This window comes from Neomonachus schauinslandi, chromosome 6 (assembly GCF_002201575.2).
Source record: "Neomonachus schauinslandi chromosome 6, ASM220157v2, whole genome shotgun sequence".
Taxonomy (NCBI): domain Eukaryota; kingdom Metazoa; phylum Chordata; class Mammalia; order Carnivora; family Phocidae; genus Neomonachus; species Neomonachus schauinslandi.
In genome coordinates this window covers 126,671,334-126,698,010 of record NC_058408.1, presented here as the reverse complement: position 1 = coordinate 126,698,010, position 26,677 = coordinate 126,671,334, and positions in this window count along the sequence as shown.

Sequence of the window (26,677 nt, the reverse complement as noted above, 5' to 3'; positions counted from 1 at the left end):
TGAGGACAAATGGTCAGCCAGATCACGCTGAGTGTGGGCAGGGGAGAGGGAATACTAGGGCCGGAGGGGGGATCTGGGAGAAGGTGGAGGTTCTAGACCTGTCCACCCCTTTCCACCCATGATGGAGAGCACCTGGGCCAGAGCTGCTAGGCTGCCCCCTGCCACCCTGCCTTCCTCTCCCCCGGTCCCAAGTCAGCCCACCCCCGTCCTCCTCCCTTCCCTAGCCCCTCCCCACTTTCTCCCTTGCTCTCTCTCTCTCTCTCTCTCTCCAACGGGCACATGTCAGAGAACATTATGTGCACCGAGGATTTGCATAATTCAAGAAGCATCAAATTAAATTTGCATAATTCCTTTGATTACACTTGTTATTAAATGTAAGTGACATTGATTTACAAAATGGCCCAATATAAGGTTAATAGCAAATGTCACCTTCCAACAGGGTGAGTGTGTGTGAGTGTGTGTGTGAGTGTGTGTGTGGCGGGGCAGGGGGATTGGGGAGGATGGACATGAGTCCCAGCATTTCTTTTCTTCCAGGCTCAGTCCCTCCCTGCCTCCTCCTGCCTGTCCCTCCCCTCAGCTGCCCCAGGCCACCCCCAGGCTCCCCTCCCCAGGTTCTGAATCGTGATAGGGGAACTGGCCTCCGAGTTCCCCCTTTCTTCCCCTTTCTTTCAGGGCTAGATCCTGTGAAGCTAGGTCGAGGGACAGAAGCTGAAAGGCAAAGTTGTGGGGTTCACAGTTATGGTGGTTAGGGATCAGAAGCTACCCCATATCCATTTAGTGACTGGCCTTATAACATTAAATGTCTCTGGGGGCAAATTCCAAAGCACCCCCACACTTCAAAGCTTCTGATCTAAGTGGAATTGGGATTCGGGACCCAGAACAGGATGCGAAGAAGGCCTTGACAACTGAAGACACAGAGGTACACATCGCAGGACTCAGACCCTCCCATCCACAGCCACACATCTGTATATGCACACCCATACACACACAACACAGATGTGCGGCCCATGGTTACGTGTGTGGGCATATGCAGCCACATGTGAACATGGAGGGACACAAGGATCCAGTATGTTTATGCGCTGTGTTACACATCTGACTACATGGATGGCTGGTCACCAAAGCACATGGAAATGGAAACTGACAAAGACACAGGAACATACCTACGCCATACCTACTTTCCAGCAGTGACCATGAGAACTTGGACAGGCATGTGCTCCCACCTCAAGATGGGCCTCCCCTCACCAGAGGCGCTCTTCTCACTGCCTCCCAGAACTTGGAGGAGTTGGAGAGGAGAGGACTGGGGGCAGGAGTGGTTGGAGGGGGATCATTCTGCTTGTAGGCCACCGCCTTTGTGGAAGCAACCAGAAAATCACAAGGAGAGGTCCTTCCAAGATCCCTGCAGAGCTTCCCTGGAGCTGCCCTCCCCCACATCTCCTTGCTGAAGGGTCCCTTTCCTCATCCTTAATCTGCCACAGAATGTGTGTGTCAGGGGCGGGGCAGCGCCTCGACATTCATCCTCTCCCTGGGTGAGAATATCGACAAGGCGGTAACTAATCATTAAACTCACTGGCCCCTTTAAACAAGGAAGGAGAATTATGGGCAGAACTGTGGGGGGCAGAGACCCCCTCATGGGCCCTCTGAAGGGGGAGGTGGGCCCAGGCCTGAGCTCTGAACACACCAGAGCTAGATTCAACCATCACTGCCCCAAGCAGAAATGAACTGGAAGCTTAAACCAGGGGATGGGATGTAGAATAGCATCTGTGCTCACAAAACCACGAGAACACACAATTGAATACAGATACACCCTTCACACAGGGACACACAGACACACACACACACACACAAGGACCTACAAACGCTTGCACCTGTGGACACCCACAAATACATGCAGAGTAGCACAGAACGCAGACACGTGTTACCTCGACCCCAGACTCATACATTCCTGCAGCGTGATAATCATGGTCAAGAGTGAGAGTCCCAGGGTCACACAGATCTGGGTTCCAATCCTGCTTCTACCATTTCCTAGCTGAGCGGCCTTGGAAAACTTACCAAATCATTCAGAACTCCTATTTCTTCATCTGGTAAGTGGGGATAATAATATACCTACCCAAGAGCTGTTGTGAGTTTCAAATGAGATAATAAACCGTAGAGTGGCTGGTACATAGTAGGTGGGTAACTGATCTTAGCACGTGGTGGTGTTATCACTGTTATTTCCAATCACAAGTACTTACTGAGCGCCATCTATGTGCCAGACACAAATTCAGGCCTTGGGGATACAGTGATAAATGAGACTGACAGGGGTGGGACTCCACATGGACTAAAGGACAGCGGACCAAGCCCCGTTCCCCACCCGACTCCCGCTGAGGGGCAGGCACCACGGAGACCTCAGCCACTAAGCCCCCTCTGGGATCTGAGGGCCGGGCTGGGCATTGCTTTCTCATCCGCCTGGGCCGTCATGGCCCTCCACCCTCAAAGAAGGTTCATCTGGCAAGAAGGGTTACTCTCCCCTTTCCTGGGCCATCTCTCTTCTACCCCATGTCTAGCCATCTCCCCACTTGCAAACCCTGACATGCCATCCTCTCCCCCAGCTTTTTGTTTTTGCCTGTTTGCTGAAAGATTATTTTTCAGTAATCTCGATACCCAGTGTGGGGCTCGAACTCACAACCCTGAGATCAAGAGTTGCACGCTCACCGACAGAGCCAGCCGGGCGCCCCCTGTTTTGTTTTGTTTTGTTTTTATTCTGTCTCTCCCGGAGCCCGACCAGGTCCACCCAACTGTGAAGAGTGCAAGAGGGTATGCCCACATACACACATGCACAAGTACGCCGACTCCTTCCCTTCCGAGGTTCTTTGCCCGGAGTAGGCTCCCCTCGCCTCCTCCTGCCCTAACCAGGTGGGGACACTGCTGTTAGTCTCCTAATTAGCAAATCCACAGGCTCCTCTCAGTATTTCGTCTCTGCGACCTCTGCGCATTTGGCAGCAGTCCCACCCCTCCTCCTTGAAACAGTCTCCTCTCTTGATTTCCATGACATTGCACCTTCCTCCTGGCCCGCCTCCATCTCTGAAGTCCCTCTGCTGGCCTCCTACCAGCTCCTCTGCCTTCTCCCATCCCCTACGTGGAACTGCGCCCCCACGATTCAACCCGCAAACCTCTTCTCTCCCCTCTCTGCCTTTTCCTAGGCTCTATCAATTCCAACTTGACCTGTAATCGCTCTGGAAATGAACACCCCATTGAGATTTCTAACCCCAAACTCTAACTACCAAATGACAAGCTTGAATTTTCCCCTCCCTGTTTCAACTGGTATGTCAAATTCACCATGTGCAAAACCGAACACATCCATTTCTTTGGCAACCATTCCTCAAGCACTTAGGATGTCCAGACGCTGGGCCAGGCGTTGAGGATACCAAATGGGGGCACAGTCCCTGCCCTCCAAGAGTTTGGAGTCTACTGGACCCCCTCTTATGCTGTCATCCTTCTGCTTGTAAAGCCCCTTCTCCCCACTGTCTCATCCCTCCCCGTAATGTCAGGTCTTAGACAATCTTCATCCCCATCCCACTGGCCCAAATCAGATCCCCTTATTTCCTGCTTCCTGAGCAGTCTCCTTGCCACCTGTCTAGGATGTAGCTTATCCCATTCACCTCTACTAAAGCCATCTATCCGAAGCACAGCTCTGACCATGTCTGTTATGTGTTGAATCATGTCCCTCCGTCCCCCCAAGAAAAAATGCGTCCAAGTAAGTCCTAACCCCCATTACCTGTGAATTTGACCTTATTTGGACGTAACCCCGTCTGGTCCATCTCTGCCCACCCCACACAACTTGGCATAGTGCCTGGCATGCAGCTGGCTTACTGGAAATATGTTTCACACTGACGTGCTATTCCTTTCCTTGAGGAAATCAGCATTATACCTGTCAAGGCATGGGTTTTGGAGTCAAACAGACCTGGCTTGCTATCTGGGTTCTAGGCTAACCAGTCTGTGTCCTGAGTCTCAATTGACTCACCCTTTAAAATGGGATGATAACAATTCTGACCTCACAGACTGGTACTGTTGGACAAGCTCCAGTGGGCATGGTGGTCTCTCTCTCTCTCTCTCTCTCTTTTTTTTAAAGATTTTTAAAAATTTATTTATTTGACAGAGAGATAGCACAAGTAGGCAGAGCGGCAGGCAGAGGGAAAGGGAGAAGCGGGATCTCTGCTGAGCAGGGAGCCCGATGCGGGGCTCGATCCCAGGAGCCTGGGATCATGACCTGAGCCGAAGGCAGCCGCTTAACCGACTGAGCCACCCAGGCACCCCTCTCTCTCTTTTTTTTTAAGTGAGGGAGAGAGAGAGAGAGGCAGAGGGAGAGAGAGAATCTTAAGCAGGCTCCACGCCCAGCACAGAGCCTGACACAGGGCTTGATCGCACAACCGTGCGATCATGACTTGAGCAGAAATCAAGAGTCAGTTGCTTTACCGACTCAGCCACCCAGGCGGCCCACTGGTGGTCTCTTCTGGAAACCACCATGTAGTCTCAGAGAGAGTCTCCTGATCCTATCTTATCACCTGGTCCTAGACTGTACACTTGGCCTGTGGGGACCAATCAGGTCCTTCCCTGGGATCCTTCACACTGGAACTGGGAGGAGAGTTGATCCTTCCCTCAGGGTGGGAGCTGCAGGTAAAAGCCCAAAGATAAGAGCATCTGGGTGTCCATCCAGGTCCTGTTCTGTAGGTTCCTGAAGCTCTGTACCAACTCTGCCCTTCCTGCTCTTTGATTATTTGAACCTTGCTTTTATTACCTGAGGTGTTCACATCACTTCCAGTAGATTCCTCTCTTTGCCTAAATTGGTTCCAATTGGGTTCTTATCACTAGCAACCCAATGAGTCCTGATTGGCATAACATAGAGAAGGTCTGATACACAGTAAGGACATGATAATCGCTAGTTCCCTCCTCCCGAGTCCCAGAGAGGGTGCCCCCTGGGGCTATCCTGGAGAGGAGCAGAATCTCTCTTCAATTTTCAGATTTTCACATCTGGAAGATGAGGGGATAGCCTGGCTGGGGTCTGACGCTCAAAAGGCTTCAGCCCTCAACTGACTGTGAAATTCTAAAAATTTCATTCCTACCTTTTGATTACTAGCAAAAATAATTAATGAGCAAAGACAAAAAAAAAAAACCAAGCTGAACTAAATTTTAAAGACAGGGAGAAACATAAAGCTCAAAAGGGAGCTTGGTGTTAATAGATAAAGACAGAAGATTTTTAGAATTCTTGAGAGATGGTAAAGTTGGGTAGAAATGGAACAATTCCAGATGATTTACATCCTGGGGTCCCCCCGACCCCAGCCCTCTGCGGGGATCTGCTCCAAGGAAAGCCTGGCCTGATGAGAATGTGACTGGCAACAGACTCACCCCGATTTACACTAGAAAGTGGCCTTTGCTTGAAGACAAGGATTCCAAATAATTGCTTCTGATAAAGGAAGTCGGTGGGGCTGCAGGCTCTCAGGGAGTTTCACTTTTACTCTGCGTATTTCTGTGTTGTTCACTCTTCTGTGGGCACGTATTACGGTCTACTTTACAAATCCTTAGGAAAGCAAGAACCTGGTTATTGTGCGTGTATACGCGGGGGTGCTGTGTGCTCCTGGCTCCCCGTCCTCCTGAGGAGTCCTCCGTGGGGCACTTGCTGAACTGAGAATGCCCCTCCTTCTGCTCCTTTTCCTGCTGCAGCCCTGTGGGCTCATCTTCCCGGGCACAAACTATCCAGGCTCCGACATTTAGCTGAGAGGCGGCCTGCCGCCGCCGAGGCCCCAGGACCCAGGGGGGCGGGGCGGCTCCGTCTGCTTCCCATATGGGGACTTTGTCTGTCCCTGCCTGAGGGCCACCCCCCTCCTGCCTCACATTGTCCCCTTGCTGTCGTCTGCTGGCCCAAGCCCCGGCCTGCCTCTTCCCTTTTCATTAGCCTCCTAGTGGCAGCCCGGGGCAGGACACAGGGGGCTGGGAGAGGGGCCGGGATTGGCTTGCTCTTCTCCAGCCTTGGAGCCCCTGGCCAGCTCACCCTGGACTCTTCCCAGCCCAGATACTCAGCCTCGAGTGCACACACTGGGGGAGTGGAGAGGGCATCGCGGTGCCAGCCCCTCCCCCCCCCCCCACTGCCCTGGTGCCTCTGCTGACCCCGTCGTGGGCCTCAGCTGCCCCATCTCCCTTGTAAAACATCCCCTCACTTTATGATTCCTAGCCCGATGGGAGCGAGGCTGGGAGCCCCGCAGTCATTCAGGTCTGGGGCCGCCACACTGGGGGCAAATGTAGGGAGTGGGGTGAGAGGAGGTGATCCCCCGCCCCAGCAATGCTCCCACTCTGCAGGAGAGGGGCCACTGGGGCTTGTCTAGAGAGGGCAAATTCCCACAAAGCCTCTTTCCAGGTATTCAAGGACAGATCCCATAACTGGGTACAGCGTCCAGGAGAGACCAGAAGACACACACCCAATGGCTTCAGCCTCAGCCCCCAGCACACCCTCAACCGGAAACCCTCACTCCAATAGGCCACGATCCACCCTTCTCTCACCAGAGAGTCCAGACCTCTTCGGAGTTGTCTCCTCTATCCATCATTTAAGGCCCAGGTTGAGCCTCTTTTCTTCCAGAAGTTTCCCCCCAGGCTCCCCTCCCCGCCCCTGCCCCTGGTACCTGATTCACTTGTTGAAAGGGGCCTGACAATTTGCATTTCCAACAAGTTCCCAGATGATGCTGATGCTGTAGGTCCAGGATCATTCCCTAGCAGTGGGACTCTTAAGGGGGGAGGTGAGAGGGGTGAAGAGGGTTGAGAAGCCCGAAAAAAGGCAGAGAAAGCCTCCCTGGTAAACATACTTACACACATACTCACGGTGTATGTTGCTTAGTACAAAGAGCACGGAACTTAAAGCCAAGAGATTTAGATTACCCAACACCAGCCCGCTTGCTGGCCGCCAGGCTTTAGACAAACCACGATCTCTCTTAGGCTCGGGTTCCTCCTCTGTAAACAAGGACGGTAAAATCCTGACTGCGAGTTTATTGGAGGAGCTAATAAGATTATGCACGTGAAAGCACTTTGTAAATTCTAGGAGCCAGACAGGTATTGGCTTACAAGGTTGTGAGATTTATTGTGTTTCTCAGACATATAGTCTCTGTGTCACACTATGTGTCACACCGTGTTTTAGGTGCTTTATAAATATGAACTCATTTAACCTTCCCAGCAATCCTAGAAAGGAGGAACTGATGATGATGATGATGATTCTCATCTTCCAGGTGGGAAAACTGAGCCTAACTTGCTGGGGCTCACACAGCCTGCCAGCGGCCGGGCTCGGCTTTGCACGGCCTGGGTCCTGTGGGTGCTGCTCCCCGGCACTGGGTGCCACGTCGGCGTGTCAGCCCGCGCTTGTTTGCCTCTGTGTGTGTGTCGTCCGAGTTTCGAAGAGGTTCTGAGTTCCACAAGGGGTGACAAGTGTGTGCAAAGTATGTACGCTGTAATGACAAGAAGAGTGCTCACTTACCGCCCAGGTGCTCCCTGCCGGGCACTGCTGAGCAGAACTGTCACTGAGTTCTCAGTGCCCCACACGATGGAGCCTACCGTTACTCTCATTTTCCGTTGAGGAATGCCGAGCGAGGTCCCCTGGCTTATCCAAGGTCACATAGCTAGAGATGAGTGGAGCAGGTACGTGTAAGTGGATGTCAGAGCCCCCACTCTTACCTCCTATGCTGTATTTTTTTTTTAAGAATCTTTTTTTTTTAAAGATTTTTATTTATTTGCGAGAGAGAGAATGAGAGACAGAGAGCATGAGAGGGAGGAGGGTCAGAGGGAGAAGCAGACTCCCCGCCGAGCAGGGAGCCCGATGCGGGACTCGATCCCGGGACTCCAGGATCATGACCTGAGCCAAAGGCAGTCGCTTAACCGACTGAGCCACCCAGGCGCCCCCTCCTATGCTGTATTGAACGTGTCTCTGTGATCAGTGTGGGGATATATATGTCAGCGTGTATTTGATGTATGTATCTGCCTCTTTATCTATCATTTGTCCCCCCTTTTGCTGTCCATCCATCCATCTATCCCTAATTATCTGTTATTGGCCCCTCAGGTCATTGCCCTGGGTCGAGTTTTCTGGAAACCAAGCTGTGGGGGCCTGGAGGAAAGGTAAGAGAGGGAACTGTGGTCTCTTTCAGCTGGCTTAAAAAATAGCCAAGTTCCTGTCATGTGTTCCCTTGAGTCTAGAGTGCCTGTAAGGGACAAAGCCCTGACAAGGTGTGCAGGGGGGGGGACAGGTCTTACCTAAAGGGGTGGATGCACCCTCTTTCTACTTCCCGTCGCCCCAGTCCAGTGGGCAGGCATTAGGCGGGCACAGAGGGGCCTCATCACACTCTCTGAAGGCAAATCAGAACCGACCATACATCCACTGTGTCAGCGCCCATCCAGGGACAAGAATCTGTACATTGGGTCCAAACTAGTGTGTCTCTTCAAGAGTGATTTTCTTCATGCTTCTCCTTAACACTTATTAACTTTGGGGCGTGGGGGGGACGGGGTTTTAGACAGATAGAAAGCTGAAAGGCAGAACTGAGCTAATGCTTCAAGGGAAGGGGGATAGGTGGACAAAAGAATAAAAAGATTTGGGAGGCAAGAAGGGAACAGATCGGTGTGACTAATAAGTTTATTTTTGGGGTGGGGGCCAAATTACCTGGATGTGACGGGGTAAAGTATTATTTTCTATTTTGAAGAAAAATGTGTGATGTTTATACTGTCTCAGAACAAACAGGCCCGTGACTGATGGATAGTTTACCATTCATGTGGCTGGTTTCATGTACTTTTGACAGCTCAATCAGGATTCCAACAGTTACAAAAAATGATTTTCTTCTAGGAAGTCGCAGGAGGGGAGCACGCGCCCCCTCCCCCGCCCTGTGCGCACTGGGCACCGCAGAGCTGAGTGAGGAGAGACGTGGAAGGAGAGAACAGCATGGGCGTAAGTGCCCCCGCAGTCTTCCTGGGTTGGGCAGGAGGTGTCTCATTTCCCGGGGCTGCCTTGGGACGCTTTGGTTGAAGTGACACCTGGAGGGCCATTCGGGAAGGGCCGAGAGCCCTCACTGTCCTTAGGACTGAGACTGGGGGGGATCATGGATTGAGGAGGAGGAGAGAAGCCCTTCAGAAGGCCAGGAGAGTTGGACCCAGATTAAAAAAAAAATGGGGAAGATTTGTGGCTCCTCCATCCTGAATCCAGCCTGTGACCAAGCCACTGTCTCAGCTGTCTCACTCCCTGGGCAAGAAGGGGACCTTGAGGACAAGGAGAAGGGCTGTGGTCCTCCTGGCCTTCAAGTGGGGGTGGTAAACACGGCAGTGGCCAAAGCAGGAAGGGGGAAGGGAGGAGGCAGGATTTGGCCAAGTGCACGTGCCCAGGAGCCTTTTGGGTGTGGGTTCACCCAATATAAAGATTTCAAAAAAGAGCAGTCCAGATTGGCATCAGGGATCAGTTAGAGGCAGAGGAGGTAGTGAAGCTGGGAACACAGAAAAGCTGCAGTCAGGTTTGGAGGCTTTGCCAACCCCCAGGCAGGTGACAGGTCTGAGAGCCACCCAGAGCTAGCCCCGCTCACTTGTCTGGCACAGACCGGAGACGTCTCCAAGCCTCTGGCCTGTGACTTGGAGGGGATTAGTGGGACCTTCAAGGTGACGTTCAAGGAGACAGTCTCAAGGTGTAACTGGCTCTGCCCCATGGACACACGGGTCCCTGTGAAGAGCAGGGCTGTTCCTACATTTTTTTCAATATTACCCACAACCCAAGCAGGCTGTGGAGTCTGACTACCTGGGTTCAAATCCTTTCTCCTCTACTTATCAGCTATCTGATCTTGGGCAAGCCACTTAACCTCTCTGGGCCCAGCTTCTTCATTTGCAAATGGGAATATATTAGAACAATCTCAGAGGCTTGTTGAGAGGATTCAGTGAAATAACCTACTGTTTCTCTAAAGAGAAAGCGGAGAGCTTGGCACACTGCAAACACTAAGGGACCATTGTTTCTCCACCTCTCTCCTCATAATTACCGTTCCATTCATATCAGCAATGTGCTAGGCATCATGTAGCCTAAGTTGACTTTAAAATGTATATCAAGCACTGTAGTAGGTGTTGAGGATATGGTAGTGGATGACGAGGATGCTACTAGCTAGCATTTATTAAGCACCTACCCTATGACAGAGTTCTATTAAATCTCAACATGCCTTACCTCACTCGCAAATGTTCTTGCCTTCATGAAGCTAACAATTTAAAAAATTTTTTTTTAATTTTTTAAAATTTATTTAAGTAATCTCTACACCCAACGTGGGGGTCAAACTCATGACCCTGAGATCAAGAGTCATATGCTCTTCTGACTGAGCTAACCAGGCACCCCCTTGAAGCTAACAATTTAAAATGAATTTTAGGGGGGCACCTGGGTGGCTCATTCGTTAAGTGTCTGCCTTCGGCTCAGGTCATGATCCCAGGGTCCTGGGATCGAGCCCCACATCAGGCTCCCTGCTCAGCGGGAAGCCTGCTTCTCCTTCTCCCACTCCCCCTGCTTGTGTTCCCTCTCTCGCTGTGTCTCTCTCTGTCAAATAAATAAAATATTTAAAAAAAATGAATTTCAGGGGCACCTGGGTGGTGCAGTTGTTAAGAGTCCGACACTTGGGGCACCTGGGTGGCTCAGTCTTTAGGCGTCTGCCTTCAGCTCAGGTCATGATCCCAGGGTCGTGAGATCGAGCCCCATGTTGGGCTCCATGCTTAGTGTGGAGTCCGCTTGAGATTCTCTGTCTCCCTCTCCCTCTGCCCCTCCCCCCCCACTCTCTCTCAAATAAACAAATAAATCTTAAAAAAAAAAATAAAAGGAACTTTACGTGTATTTCCTAATGTAGTCCTCACGAGATTCCCATGAGGGATATGTTGCTCCAGCCCCACGGGTGAGGAAATGGAGACTGAGAAAGGTCTAGCAGATTGGAAATAATGGGACTTAGATTCAAATCCAGCTCTGTGGCTCAAAGCTCATTCAATTTCTACCACGCCATGCCACTACCCCACATTGCCAAATATCCCCAAAGTAATTGTCCTGCCCATAGAAACGTGGGTCTCATGTCCGGGGTGTGTGCTGTGTGCCTGGACGGCTGAGCCTGGTGGCAGTTCTATGGGTGCTTGTATTGATAAGTACAAGGCATTTGCGTAACTCTATCTCTGCATCTTATACCTGGAGGAACACTACGCCTGTGGGCATGGCGATCCGCCTGCTCAGATGACTGGGGCTCTGTGTGGCTTGGATTGTACTGGTTTGAGGGGGTCTCCTAACTCTTCCCCAAAAGGAAGGGAGAGAGCTGTTAGGAGCCCGGAGTGGGTGGCCTGCTAGCCAGACCCTTCCAGGCGCGGCATCTACTGTCCTTGGGCCTTGCCAGCTGGCTCCAGTGCCTAGTGCTGGGTTTTAGGCTGAAAGATGGAGAAGCTCATTTCCCCTTAAACACCGCAGATTAAGGGCCCGCAGTGGGCACGGGCGGGAGGGCGCCGTGTCGCTCACGTTACAAATCAATTCATTACCGGCACTCGCAGTCGCCTCCGATCTTCAAGGATCGGGGGTTTGATGAAGAGGATTCATTTCAAGAAATAAACCTTTTAAATTAACCACGAGATGAGGGAAATTTCTTTATTTAAAAAATGCTCAGGCCCTGCTGGCTTTGTTTTCTCTCTCTTATTAGCATTGTTATTAATAATCCCGCCCTCTCTTTCCAGGGGATGGTCCACCCTCCCCAGGGAGGCAGAGTGAGCCACTCAGACGTGGGGACAGGCCCCCAGCTCTGGGGTCCTCTGGCCAGGCCTGTCTGCTCCACCAGGGTCTCCAAGGTCCACCAGTGGGCCCCACCGAGGCTCCTAGGCTCCAGATAGATTCTCAGGCAGGTGGTCATGAACCTGCTGTGTGACCTTGGGCATGTCACCTGAGCTCTCTTTTCTCAACAGCAAAATGAACATCAATCACTACTTTCTACAAGGAGTTCAGCCCTGGCATGTTATCAATGAGAAACCAGGCCAGGAGAGGTGAAGTGAGTTATCTAAGGCCACACAAAATCTTCATAGCAGAGATGGTTTTGACATCAGCCCAATTTCTGGTCTAGTTTCTCCCTGGAAACAAGCGTTGGGATTTGGGATCTATACATTACAAAGCCCCTTGATACACATGATCCTCCCAGGTGTGTACTGTAATTTGTCGGCTGTACTGTACCATCCCTGTTTTACAGATGAGGAGATTGAGGGGCTCTGGGAGGAAACATAAGACATACTCTGTTGGGTCATCTGAGTAGAGTTTAATAAGACAACTATTTACAAAGGTATGGGCAAGGATCAGAAAACGTACAGGTAATGGTGGAGTATCCCGGGGCCAGTAACAGCGGGAAGCCACGACCAACCCAGGTGTCAAAGGGGCAAAGATGGATGCAGAAGAGTGACCAGAACAAGGAGGGAGAGCTGGGGAGGCAGCCCCTGGCAGCAGCGGCTAGGAAGAAAAGGAACCCAGGACTCCACTCCCTCTCATCTCTCGCTGGCGACCCCCTTTGGTCAAACCCCAGGAGCCAGCTGAGGCTCCACGTACACAACACGGTGGAGAGGGGTGGACGCGCAGCATGCGGGCGGGAGACGGCACTTGCCCGTAAGCGGCAGAGGAGAGGACCTCAGGTCTCCTAAGTCCAAAGCCACAGTCTTTCCTGCCACCCTGCTCTGCCCCCGCGGTACCTGGCCCTGTCTCACAGGAAGTTTTACATAACCCAAATGAGATGGCTGGGCCTGCAGGTATAACCTGGCGTGAGGAATGGCTGTCCCTCCCTCTGGCCACTCTAGAAAGAACCAAATACTGGCCTCAAGCAATGACAGGGAACGGCATCTCGCCTCCCAGGGAGCATGTTTGCATCAGAGCAGGGGCCTTCTGGAAACCCAAGGCGTTCACCTGGCAGAGTAGCCCATGGGAAGACCCTGGGTTCCCTTCCATGGGCCCACACTACAGATAAAGATCTGTCTTAAGAGTCTGCACACCATGGAGCTAGGCCAGCGATCAGGTAGAGTAGATGTCACACACACACACACGCACAGACACACAGGGAAAGAGAAAATTGGGGCCCAAACAGGACATCACCCACCAACTCTTTGGGGGCTGACTCCCCACTTGATACAAAATGTGTTAGGGGATCCCAGGGAAACTCAGATTAGAGCCCCCCTTCCCTTGCCACTTCCCAAAAAGGAGAGCTAGGCTGACAGATTAAGGTTGTAGGGAAAATGGAGACCGTGGGACCCAGAAGGATGTAGCTAGAGCTCAGAGCTCTGGAGCGCGCCAGGGAATCCGGGAGAAGGAGGGAATGGTGGCATTGGCAGTGGGCACAACCACACTGTTTAAACTCTATGGTCCAGGTCCCATCCCAAGTGGTATCTACAGAGCCATTTCCAGGGTGGGGCTCCGTCTTCTTCCTTCAAATGGGGGCTTCCCAAGGCCAGGATCATGTCTTTTCATTGGACTAGGCCTGTTTGCGAGTGGGGCTTAGCTCATCCTCTGTGTGGCCTCCTAACCTCAGCCCAGGACTCTGATCTTAGGTGGGAGCTTCAGGTCAGCAGGACCTCCCCATCGAGAAGACACAAACCTAGGCCCCCTCTCCCTTTCCTGCCCCCCTCCCACCTGCGCCCCTGCAGACTGAGAGAAGGAAGGAGAGAAGAAAAAGGCCTTCCTAGTCTAGGCGTAGACCTGCCCAGGTGTGTGGGGGGAACCAGCTCACCATCTCATTAATGTGGAATTGTTTTTAGGTTAATAATCTTGCGTTAATTTTCCCTTAAAATATTGTCTTTGACCGTTAAATGCTCACACTGTTATAAAAAGAACGTAATAAATGATCTTGAAGCAAATTCTCCTGCCAAATGTCATAATTTATTTGCATAATTAGCTCTTAATTTTAATTCAATATGCAAATCCATGCTTCCTTTCCATTGCAGCCGCCTGTTTCCCAGCCGGGCGGCCATGAATTTACTGTGTAGCTCTCTCCACGGCTGTCAGAGGCGGGGGTGGGGAGGCAGGCGCCTTCCGGCAGGGGGTGGGGCCGGCTGGTGCCTGCAGGAGGGGCTCAGACACACAGACTCAGATGGACAGGCCCACAGGCCCCTGCCACAGAGATGCAAGCTCCCACAGATGCACCTGTGTGGACACCAGAATACCAACATATAGACGGACATGTGCGGAGATGCACCAACACCTATCCCAGACAGGGACCCAGGGGCGAAGGCATATGAACCCAGACTCATAAGCTGACACATTAAGAAATCCATGGGTTCCCGCTCAGATACATTACACCGGCAGACACACTGTCACGCGAGAACACCTGAACACAGGCTCCCATGAGGTCCCATGGCCTCGCAGATCCAGACAGACGCACTGACATCCAGAGACCTGGGCACAACCAGATATGCCTACAAATGCAAACACACAGGGAGCCAGCCAGTGAGCAGAAGTTCATGGGCACAGACAACACTCACCATCGAGAGATCCATAGGCCCAGAGACAGATGTGCAGAGTCGGACTTGCAGAGACACACAGAGCTGTGAGACCACAAATCTTCATGTGCACACACATAACAAGACACACCGTCACACACAGAAACATGATGGCTCTACAGAAAAGCCAAGATGTTATGTGGACACCCCCACACATGTAGGATCTGGGCTTCAAGTCTCCACAGCAAGATTTCTGAGGCCTTGTAGGGCCTGTGGAAGGAGCACTGAGCTTGGGGTCAAGGGACCACAAGCTAGTACCCGTGCCACCTCCCACCTGCTGGGAGACCCTAAGTAAGTCACGTCACTTTTTGAAAAGAATAGCTTTATCAAGATATAATTTACATACCAGGCAATTCATCTATTTAAAGTGTACAAGCCAATGATTTTTTGTTTTGTTTTGTTTTTCCAGAGAGCCTGAGCCAGCGCGAGGTGGATGGAGGGGCAGAGGGAGAGGGAGAGAACCCTAAGCAGACTCCACACTCAGCACGGGGCTCGATCCCACAACCCTGAGATCATGACCTGAGCCAACATCAAGAGTCAAGACACTTAACCAACTGAGATACCCAGGCGCCCCACAAGTCAATGGTTTTTAGTAGATCTCCAGGGTTGTGCAACCATCACCATAAGACATTTTAGAACATTTGAACCATCTACCCACCCCCAACCCCATTCTCATTAGCAGTCTCTCTTCTCCCCCAAATACCCCCTGCCCCCAGCCCTAAGCAACTCTTAATCTCTTTTCTTTTTCTGTGTATTTGCTGATTCTGGACGTTTCATAAAAAGGGACTAAAAGAATGCATGGTTTATTGTGATCGTCTTCTTTCACTTAACATAGAGTCTTCAATATCCAACCGTGTTGTAACATGAATCAGTACTTCATTACTTTTCATGGCCAAATAATATCCCATTGTATGGATAGACTACATTTTATTTATATATTCACCAGTTGATGTACATTTGGGTTATTTCCACTTTTTGGCCATTATGAAAAATACCGCTGTGACCATTGTTGTGCAAGTTTCTGTGGGGGCCCATGTTTTCATTTCTCTTGAGTAGAACTTCATCTTGCCAGAGTTTGGTTCTCCTGCCTGTGAAATGAGAGGGAGTTCATTCCATCAGGATCTCACAGGCCCGTCCAGTTGTATTCATTTATGAGGAACATGGTGCTCTCCTCATGCAACCCGCCCCCCCCCCCCCCTCACACACACAATTACCAACACAGCCACCAGACACATGACACAGCCACAGGCAGGCACGGGTGTCCCCAAGGCAGCCTCGACCCCTTTAGGGACCTGGTCCTGAGTTTGGACCCTAGAGGAAAAAAAAGTAGAAATGAAGTCACAGAGACTGTGATAGCTACAGGGAAGATGGTCCTGACTCAGGGAGGGTCCTTTGACGGCCAAGGGGGGGGGGGGAAGTCTGGCACTGGGGAGGTCAGCCAACAAGATGGGTGAAAAGGCAGGGTGAGACGGTGAGGTTGGTGATGGGCGGTTGAGTCAGGGATGGTCTGAACACCAGGACACTTGGTCCCACTCCCCGGGCTGTTTCTGCCTTTTTCTTTCCCCACCCAGCCTACCCTTTGTCTCCCTGCTCCTTCTCCCAGGAGGAAACAGGACTCCTCCCCCTCCCCAACAAGCTCAGGAGACAAAAGGGATCCTTTTCCAGGATAATTAAGGTTCAAAGTCAGCAGCTCCTCCCAGGAAACTGATCGGGTGTGCCCTGAGAGAGCCCTTTAGAGCGGGAGGGATGGTGAAGGGAGGGGAGACGGGGACAGTCGTGAGCAGGAGACAAGAAAGTGAACCCGGACACCACTGAGCTGACACTGATTTTTATGACCATGTATTGCCTGTCAGCGAAGTTCGATCTTTAATCCTCCTTTTCAGGAAAGGGGTTTATGAAGATGGGGCCTGATTAGCTACAGACCCCATACACTGTCTCCCCACTATCATGGAAGTCCTGGGTATGGATGAGTGGAAAACGTCTGTGTGTGTGTGTGGACGTGTGGATGCCCACCGATATTATGGATGTGTGTTTATGGTGCTGTTGTGTACCAGTGTGTAAGTGTGTGAGTGTGTGTCTGTCCCCAACCCTCTCAGCCCCCACCCCCACCCATGCCCCCTGCAGAAGGCTCGCTGTGCGGCCTCAGCCGAGTTTCTAACCTGGAGTGATCGCTTTCCTGATTTGCCACTTTAGTACTCTTGTTAATGAATTTTTAATCTTCTTAATGACATTAAACACGGAAAGTAATTAAGGAAAACAAGTTTGAAACTGCTGACTTCAACCCTTTATTCACAACTATTTAATGTAGAATTAATTTGATTTTGCCCATTATTCAAATGAATGCACTACCTTCTCCTCAGCCCCAGGCCTGTCCCTTTGCCCCTGCCCCGCATGCCCAGGGACCCCCTGTCTCGTCACCCAGTTATCACTGATCCGAGTGGGTGATGGTTTCTGTGTGACACGTCTGTGCCAGGGGCCTGGGTGTGATGCCTGCGCCAGGCTCCTAGAAGGTCAGGAACGAAGAGAGAGGCCATTCTTCGGTTGGGAGAGAGAGTGGGGAAGGAAGACAGGGGTGGGGCTGAAGAGCTGGAATGGTGCAGACTCCTTTCCATCTCAGATCTCCAACCTAGACACTCAATCATCAGCCCTACGTGTTCTACCTCGGGCGCTCAAATGTTTGGCTCTTGGGGACATTCAGCTCCCAGGTAGCTGGTATTAGCATATTTAGATCTGTAGACCTCAAGATAGTCAGATATCTGGAGGCTCAAATACTGAGGTCCCATGAAGTCCAATTTCAGACCAGTTTTCAAAATTTCATTTTCAGAATTTCAGAGAAAGAAGCTCCTCCCCCTAAGCCCTGAACCTTGGACCACTATCTGGGTAAGGCTAAAATGAGCAGGTCATAGCAGTTTGAAACTGGTCCTGGGAGCAGAAACTGGCCCCAAGCTGTCAGCCAGTCTGAGCCTGAGTGGGTTTTGGCCTCTGCTTTCCAGAAGAGGTCCTTAGCGGGCCTCCGACCCCTGGATGAGAAGGAAGACAGGGTCTATATGAGCCCTGGGAGCACTCAGGTCCTGGGCCTCAAAGTCCTCACAGCTGGGGGTGGCTCAGAGAAGGCTGACTCCTGCCCCCCAAAGGCCTCCCTCCTTTACCCTTGGGTCCCAGGTCTCGTTTTGTGTGTGTGTGTGTGTGTGTGTGTGTGTGTTGAACCTGTGTAGTGGTGAGGACAGGAGGGTTAGGGTGGCCACGACCCTAGGAGGCAGCCAAGGGGAGTCGGGGATCTCAGCATGTGGCCTCAGGCAGATGTGACTTCAATCCCGGCTCTGGACCTCCACGTGACTTTGGGCAAGCTCTGACATCTCCTTTCCTCCTCTCCGGAGCAGGGAGACCGACTCTTGGCTTGAGTTGTTATGAAGATTAAGTGGGATGTCACAGTGGCCTTCCCATAAGTTCCTGGCAGTTCCAAGAATGTGCCAGAGAAGGAAAACTGAGGGGTTCTGGGGCTAAGGATCAAAAGAGGGTCTCAGGAAGCCATGGATTTGCCCAGATGCACTGAGGGTGGGGAGGGGAGCTAGCATCAGAGAGCTTCCTCCCTCTTACCCTTTGAACATCCCTGGAAATTTTCCTTGGTCTCATTCCTCTGAGTTATATCGCCAAGAGGGGTTTTCTCTCCTCCTCTCCCTGACCCCTTCCTCTTGCCTCTTCTCTCCAAACAAGCCTCCCCCAAGCCACTTCACTCATCTCAGCTCCTGGGAGCAACCAGCCCTCCCCCCACCTCGCCCCCCATCACTCTGCACTGAGCCATGACTGGGCCTGAGCTGATGCGGGAGTCTCGCACCCCTTCCTCCCATTCCAGGGACTTTATGGGCTGAGACGCCTCCAGCTCGCTCACTTCTCCTCTCTCCCGCGCCTCTCTCCATCATTCTCCATGTTTCTTTCCCCCTCTTTCCTCCCCTGCTGTGGCCTGCCTTGTTCTTGTCTGTCTGTCTCTCCCTATCTGTGTGTGTCTCCACCTGTCTCGGCTCTCTTTCTTGAGAGACCAGGGATTCTAGAACATTTCCAGCTATAACTGTCCAGGGCACACACTCGAGAAAGGAAAACTGGCAGGGGGGTTCTGGAAGGACCCCCCCCCCTTGAGGATGCCCCATTTCCCCTTCTTGTTGACATCCTAAGGAAGGGCCAGGAGGAAGAGGACCTGATCAATTTAGCACACTCGCACCACCCTCCCACCCCTCCTCCCCCACCCCGACCCTCTCACACATACACACCCCCACATGACAAACTTGCACCTCATGCACAGACACAAGTGTGCGCAGGCACAGATACACACGGACGCAGATGCGTGCGCACACACACATACACACGCAGAGATCCCACAGGCGCCCCAAAGCACAGGGCAATGATTAATGTCCCCTCAGAAAAAGAAATTATATCGAATAAATTAAACTACTGTGGCAGCAAATTGAAAAATAAGGATGTAAATGAGGTTTGAATACTTAATATGGAAGACAAGGGGGGGAACAAAAAGGGATCGCTGGGTCCCCTGAGAGGGGAGAAGATGTTCCCTCCTGCTCCCCAGTTCAACTCTGGCTCCTGTCCAGAGACCTCAGAGCTGGGGGCTATGGTAGTACGGGGGCTTCAGCCAGCACAGGAGACCCTCTCTCTAGTGGCCATGGCAGGGAAGGTCCCAGAGCCTCTAGAAGGACTCAGAGATGGAAGATGAGGAAGAGGTGGTGTAACCACCTGGTAGCGTGTCAAAACTCACCCCGACAGGCCCCAATACATAAGCGGATACTTGCTTCCAGGCCCAACACATGCTCCTCTGCAGGCTCATCCTGGTTTCCCCGGCCTCCACGCACCCCAAGATACCCAAACACATTTGGTCACATACACTTTGCTCAGCCCTCAGCTCAACCCCAAAGCTGCACACATCCTCAGAACTCACCTGCCTCCTCAGCCCCCCCAATATGTCCTAACCCCCATCACACCCTGGCCACACCACATTCTTCCTGTCAACACCCCAGTATTCACAGGCACAGTCCTACGCACACCAAACACCCCAAACATACACCCGCACGGTACACACGGGTTCACACACACAAACACAGACTTTCCTTGGAGCACATCGTGACACACCCCTGTCACACACACGCACACATTGCTCGGATAGTAGTCCCGTCCCTGGGCCTCAGTGCCCTCAGAAATTGTGGGAAGGAAAGGAGGCAGGTTTGGAAGAGCTTTCCTTTCTCCCTAGGCTTTCAGGGAGTCCTCCCTACACACACTACACACGCGCGCGTGCGTGCACACACTACACACACACACACACGGGAGCACTTCCAGCCACACACACACACCACACACACACACACACACGGGAGCACTTCCAGCCACACACACACACACACATACACACACACACACACACGGGAGCACTTCCAGCCCCCCCCACACTACACACGCACACACACACACACACGCACGGGAGCACTTCCAGCCAGCCTCCATCTTTCGGTTTCTCTCGGCCTCCCCCTCTCGTGCTGTCTCAGTTTCCCTCATCTTGCCTGTCAACTGCTTTCTCCCTGCCGCCTTTGTCTCGGACACCCCAATATATCCGTCCCCTCCTTCCCGCCGGTCGCATGGCCCTGGGCCGCCACCCCCCCCCCCCCCGCCCCCCCCCCCCCCCCCCCCCCCCCCGCGGCACCCCGCCCCTCCCCCTCCTCCGCGGCTCTCGCTGTCTCTCTGTTCATATATATTTAGTATTTATTTACAAGGCTGGGTTTTTTCCCTGGGCGGGAAGCCAGCCGTGCACAGAAATCCTTAAGATGCTATAAAGCTGGTGAGGTATAAAATGGAAAGTGGTTAGTGCGCTGTTTGGAGATATCTCACCGGCGGCCGGGGGCCCGCGCCGCCCAGCCGCGCGCTGTAAATCTCCCGGAGTTTAGCGCGCTTGTTTGGATCCGGCCGCGAGGGCGGGGGCCGGCGGCACCCGGCGCACCCCCCAGCTCCGGGGACCCCTCAGGAGGGGCGGTCACTCCCTCCTGAAATGGAGGTGGGGGGAAGAGGGGCTGGGAAGACGCCTTTTGGGAAACAGAGGCTCCTGGGCTGCGGCGCCTCTTCTGAACTTCGCCTAGTCCCCAAGGGGGCCCGAAAGAAAAGGAGTGAAAACGTAGAGTCCAGAGGGCCCCCATCCGTGCGTGGGGACAGAGACCTTACAATACCCCCACGTGTGAACCCTCCCCAAGTCCCCAAGCGCGGGTGGTCTGGGGAGGGAGCAGGTGAGCCCCCACCAGGAAGAGTGTAGGGCAGGGAGCCAAGCTTCCTCCCAGGGGCACTGGGGGCTCTCACAGGGGTTATTTCACTCCCCGGAGCTGCAGGTGCCTCTCCCTGGTGGGATCATAATAGCTCCTACTCTAAGGGCTGAAGGGCAGATTAAATGAATCAGTGCAGATGAAGAATTTAGCACAGTGCCTGGTACATAGTAGATGCTCAATGAGTGCTGACTCTGTGATTTGTGCCAATCTGCCCAGCACTTTGTTCATCCATGTGTTTAGTTAGTTGCTCATTTACTCGTATATTTTGTCAACTATTCCTGGCATCCATCCAACTCATCCATTCAGCAGCTTTAAGCTGTGTGGTTCTAGACTCTGTAGTGGAGAATTCTGCAGAAGGCAACAGACCTCCCAGGGGAGTCCAGTCCGGAGGGGGCACTAAGATCTAAACCAAGAGGGTAAAAGAGCCACTTCTGGATTAAGTAGCATTTCAGCTCAGCTTGCAGGAAAGGGCTTACCCCACCCATCAGCATGACATCCCTGTCCACAGTCAGCTGTCACCGGGGGAGCCCTTTAACTTCTTGTGGTCTGAAAGTTAAAGGAGGAGTGAAGGAGCAACTAGACTGTGAACCCCCAGAGGGCAGGCCTCATACCCCACTCATCCCCGCCCCCCAACCCCAGCAGAGCCTGGAGCCAGCTCTAAGGAGCTGTCTGTCAGTAAGTGCCCTTTGATTGATGAGTTGGGAAGGCTGAGCTCTGCCACACTCCCTCTTGCTCTGGAGGGATGACACACCTGTCATACAGCCTGCACACGCATGTCCCAGCTCACCTGGACACATGTCAGGAGGGCCGGGAGTAATGACAGGGAATTCTTAGGTGGTCACTGCCCAGAACTGTAGGCCCAGAGGAGCCAGGTCTGTGTCACATAGCCGTGTCCAAGTCGGTTTTTCTGTATTGGTTTGTTCATTCATTCATTCGTTCATTCATTTATTCAGCAAGTGGTAAACAGGGAGTGTCCTGGGCCAGGGGCTGAGGACGACTCAAATGAACATGACTTAGTCCTGGCTCTCAAGAGGTTTATAGGCCAGGGCAGCTGTAGGGACAACATACTAGAAATGACAGTATCAAGAAAATTATGCCAGGAGCCAGGAGAGCTGTAGAGAGGACTAGAAGGTTCCCAGGGAAGAGAAACCACTGCTGCTGCTGCTGGTGAATGATGATGATGATGATAACGACAACAACAGAATCTAGCAGGCACCTTGCTAAGCATTTTCAGGAAGTAGTCAGGAGACAACTTGACTTGCACCAGGTCTGGCAGGAGATTAAGATCTTGACAGGCAGAGATGAGCCAGGTGTGGGGCAGTGGTGCCATTTCAGAAGGACAGCATCGCAGGCAGAAGAAGAGCATGAACCAGTGCACGGATGTGGGAAGTTACTAGGTGGGGATTGTGCAGGGGAACCACCCAGAACCCAATTTGGCTGGTAAGTATGGGCATGAAGGAGAGTACTGCGAAGTCTTGGAGAGAGGGTTAGGAAGGGGCCAGATCACAAAGGGCCATGAATATCAGAGTCAGGAGTTTATACTTTATTTAGTAGGCAATGGGGAACTGTTGAGGGTTTTTGAGCAGGGGAGTGACATGATCAGAGCTGTGCTTTAGGAAAATGAATCTGGCAGCAGCGTGTAGAACAACTGGAGATATGGAACTTAGAGAGACCTGCTGGGAGGAAGACGCCACGCCTGGTGACTGGGGCATGGCTGGCGCTGCACGGGGTTTGTGGGGTGAAATGAAGAGACCTGGGGCAGCTGTGATAAGGGCCTTCCCGGGGACAGTGGTGATGGTGAGGCAAAGATGGGTGCCAAAGAAATCAGGAAGCGTCTCTGAACTGGTACACTGACTGAAGGTAGAGATGAGGACAGGGGAAGGGCTGGAGGCCCCAAGGTCTCTGTGAGGGTGAATGGGTGGGTGACATGGCTCTCAACAAAGCAGGGACTCACATGTTGTTGCTGGCTTCAGGAGAGACATGCGATTCTGCTTGTCAAGTATTAGCCTTGCGCTGCTGGTGTTGTGGGCTTGGATCTCAAGAGAAGCTTGGAATTAGAGATTAATGCTTCCATTAACCTGCAGGGAGGTGATGACTGAAAGTTCCCGAGTGGTTGAGACCTCCTGAGAGACTGGAGAGAACAGTGGAGAGCTGGAGTTGGAGCTTTGTGCTGTGGCTACATTTAGGGGAGAGTGTAGGGGACAAAAGAGACAGAGAAGGAGGGCTAGAGACGCTGTGCGGGCGGTGGGGGGAGTGCAGTGGGCAAGGCAGCCAAGAGATGTGTGTTTTCCCTGAGTGACCAGTATTCCAAGGCTTCCATGGGATGGCGCCTGAGGATCACAAGTGGGGTCTGGTGGTCAGGAGGTTGAAAGGAAGGTCAGGAGTAACCTTGTGGGGGAGAAGTGAGGCTAGAAGGTGCTCCTGGGAGCAGGGGCTACTCCAGTGCATAGCACGCAGGGATACTCCATCACCTGCCCACTGCTCAGACCAAGTCCCCAGACTTGAGGTTTCCCCAGGGGCCCTCCTGTCCCTCTTCTGGATGGAGCAAACAAAAGTGGGAAACAATGGGGTGGGAAAGTGGGAGCCGATGAGACCAACTGCTCTCTGACTTGGGATTCCTGAGACCCTCAGATCTCAGCATACTCGGGCTTATTAGGTTCATGCTGATTATTTGGCTACAAACACACAGCCGTGCTCTTCTTTTTGAGGTAGGTGGCACCCTTGTCTGGTCATCCCCTCGACAGATTTGACCATCCCCTTCCTTGGCACTGGAGCTCACTCTGTTCCGCAGCTGGCTCCCTCTATCTTGGGCCTTGCTCTAGCCCCTGGGCTGGTGATGCCCAGGTCCCCCAGCATCCCCAGAACTGTGGGGTTTAGGAAGTAGAGGGGATAGGACCCAGAACCTCATTTCCCATTTAGGAGTAGCAAGGCATAGGCGGTAGTGTGGGCCCCCACCCTCCCGGAGGGGACCCGCAGTCCTAAATGCCCCCGCGCCTTCTCCATATTGTGGGAAAAGCTGCTGCATCCATCACTGTCAGGCACCGAGTTTGAATAAATTTGAATGCACTGAGCCGTGGGCTGCAGTTTCTATAATATCACTTTCCAGTTTGAATATTTCACTTACTTTTTTTTTTGAATTTCTTTTTATCCAACAGTTTCTCCTCCTTTTCATCTACCCCCGCTGCAGTCAAGCTCTGGATGTAGAGAGGACAGTGCCTTGAGGGTGTCTGAGATGGGAAGAGACCAGGCCTTTGGCAGCTTTGGCATCGCTGTCCTCCCACCCACCACCCCCACCCAGCACATGTGCTCCCTGGGCCGGGAGCTCCATCTCCGCACTGTTTGTGTAGATGGGGAAACAGCACTCGGAGAATGAGCCGCCCTCAAACTCCCACCCTTCTATATGGGCAGACCAAGTGTACCAGGTTCCTGCTTCTTTTCTACAGGGGCCTGAACCCCTCATCTACGGACGCTCCTCATATGTACGTGTGCACACATGCATGCACACGTGTGCATGAGCGTACACACACACACACACACACACCTTCTGATATAGTAACTTGTACCTAAATGTTAATGGCAGATTGCAATTTCCCACTAGGAAGCTAGCTCCTAGGTCCCTCCGGCCACTGTCCTGCCTTCCCCTATAAATGAGGACCCCCGGCTATGGATTCCCTCTCCATCTCCCTATATCTCTTCACTCTCCATTCATCAGTGTGGTATCAATACAGCCATGCCTTCTGGACAGCAGCTGCCAGGAGGGTGAAAAGACTAGCATCCTGCCAATGCACTCCAGAGAACCACCCCTGGTCCCTGGCCACAAGCCCCACGATTTGCTAGACTATGGTTAGTGCCATCCCTACTCCTGGCCCAGAGCTCAGGGACCAGGGAGAACTGAGGTGCATGCAGGGAAAGAGAGCATCCTGGAACAAAATGACTCAGGACTGCATTTGAGGATGGGTCCAGGTAGGGATGGGGAGGTGAGCACGTTGAGAAGGGTTCTGGGGACCCTCTGAGTCTGCATCTTCCTATAGTGGCATCTGGTCACACTGTCCTTTGGACCATACATAAGGTACCCCCGCTACATAGATAATCTCGAGAGGGCAGTGACCATTCAGGAGGCTCGGTGATACTGACATCGATGAGGACATTCTGCTTTATGGGGCACACTAATTGGCTGGAGGGCCACTGAGTGCCCCAACCATCTAAAAAGGACCCACGTTGACCATATGTGGATCCCTGCACCTCCAAGGAGTCATTCAGGCCATCTCCCAAGGAGACATTGTTCATAGAGCACATGCTCCTCGTCCCTGCCAGAAATGGCACTTCCTTTGGCTACTAATCCTCCCCCAACAATGCCCACAACTGCCACGTGGTAGGTATGTATGGGGGAGGCGGTGTGAGGGGAAACAGGAAGCAGAAAGCTTCAGTGAATCTGTGACTTTTGGAGGTGATGCTGCAGCTCTCCACTCTGTGCCTGGTCCTGTGCGCTCATAGTTAGTGGACAAGGCAGGAGACAGGGAAGAAATGGTCAGATTTGGGGAGCTCAAGATGTGATTGGGGAGGTGAAATTGTCATTAAGAGTAATATTTATTTCTACTTTACATTGTGCTATGGTCAAAAGGGTTTTGAGCTGATTTAGGACACACACACACACGCAGGGATCAAAACAGTTTACAAAGAGAGGACAATTGGAAATCATTTAAAGGCAGGAGAAAGATAAATGGTTGGAGGCTTTGGTCAGAGGAGTGTCTGCAGTTAGCATGGCCATCGCAGGATGGGAGCCTATGCTGTAATTGTCCACCTCTCAAGGGGCTCACCTGTGTGGGTTCAGGTAGTCAGGGAAGGCTTTCTGGAGGAGGCGGAACCAGTCCGGGGACTTGACAGATGGCAGAACAAACTGGAGTGGTATTCCAGCAGCAGGACTGGAGTAAGGAAAGTCAGAGAAAAGGAGCTGAACGTGTGGCAGATGCTGGGTCAGGGAGGGGTTGGCAATGGGAACGGTGAGTTTGAGGAACAGTGAGTAGGTGGCAGAGATACAATACGTCCAGGGACAGTAAAGAGATGAGAGTCCCTGTGGGCCATTGACAGAGAGGAGGTGGAGTGGTCAGTGTGCTGGGAACACTTAGGAGGTGCCCCAGACCAGCTTGGCCTCACCCCAGTATTTCCTAATTCTAATACAGGCCCCTCAGCACCCTCTTCCTGCAGCCCCTCTTCCTCTCCTGCCTCCCATGAGCTCAAACTCAGCACCCAGCAAAGACAGCCCTCACCAGGGGAGGGTTAGCGATACCAAACAGCACCCCCAAGAAGGATGCACATATTCCTATGAGGGGCGGAAGCCTCCCCTCCCCTCCCCCAGTGTGGCCCGGCTGGCCCTGTGGCGGGAGGGGTGCGGTGTGAAGGGAGAGGCTCTCCTGCCGCACCATGACAGATGATTGACTCGAAACAATATCTAAGGCGATCAGGATAAAGTGCTGGCCATTTCAAGGCTCAGCAGAATTCAGATTCTAATTAGACTTCTCACCACATTCCAAATAAAAATGGTTCCCCTGGTATCCTCTTTGCCTATCAGGTGTCTCTCCCTGATCGCTGGAACAAAACGCATAAAGAAAGTGATTAAAGCCATAACAAAGGCATAAAATTGGAATTATTGCTGCCACCACATCTGGGAGCATGGAGTGTCACCACATCGCCCCCTCCTCCCCAAACCTGCACACACACAGAAATGCTGTCCCACCCCAGCTCCTGGCTGGGCACCCTGCAATGACAGCCATCAGATGGCTGAAGAGGTAGGGGGATGAGGGTTCACGGGGAGGGATGGGATTGGGTGGGGGGCAGGAAGTCCAAGGAGCCAGGGTTTGGAG